The sequence below is a fragment of the Myotis brandtii genome, unplaced genomic scaffold (genome assembly GCF_000412655.1).
Source record: "Myotis brandtii unplaced genomic scaffold, ASM41265v1 scaffold187, whole genome shotgun sequence".
Taxonomy (NCBI): Eukaryota; Metazoa; Chordata; class Mammalia; order Chiroptera; family Vespertilionidae; genus Myotis; species Myotis brandtii.
Window position 1 is genome coordinate 3,445,120 of NW_005356944.1, and position 548 is coordinate 3,445,667.

Below are 548 nucleotides of genomic sequence, written 5' to 3' on the forward strand. Positions count from 1 at the left end.
GGGGGAGGGGGCGGGGGTGCCCCTCGGAGTTCCGAGGACCTAGCGTCCCCTGCCTCCTGCATGGGACTGTCGTACCCCAGACCTAATCCACTCCGTACGGTGGGTTTGGATGACGGTGAAGAAAGCCGCGGGCCCAAGTGGCTCCAGGCCGGACTCGTCCTGCCCACGTCCGGAAAACCAAGCATCCCTCCATCTCTGTCCCCTGCACTGTACCTGCCTGCGGGTCGACGGCCCTCGGGCGGACCCCCAGACCCATTCCTCTCCTAGGGAGTGGGTGGAGGTGGAGGTGGGGCGGGGGAGGGCGCTGGTGGCCCCCGGGCCGGTGGCGTCTTGCCAAGTCCGGAGGGTTGAGCATCATCCCTCCCGCCGCAGCATGGAACCTGCCCGCGTGCAGACGGACCCCTGGGAAGACCCCCAGACCAATCCACTGCGGGGGTTGGGGGGTCCCTGTCCCGCTCCGGTTTCGGGTTCTCTACTGACCCCGCTGTCCAAGAGAGATACTCGGGGTTCCCCTCCGCGCCCGGCTCAGAAGGCGGCCCCCCTCCTCT

At 68.6% G+C, this 548-nt stretch overlaps 1 protein-coding gene across 1 annotated transcript in view; it reads right to left on the reverse strand.

The window, feature by feature from the left end:
- Window positions 1-548, reverse strand: part of CPT1A (carnitine palmitoyltransferase 1A (liver)) — a 58,215-nt gene that overhangs the window by 42,647 nt on the left and 15,020 nt on the right. The gene's annotated exons all lie outside the window — the stretch shown is intronic.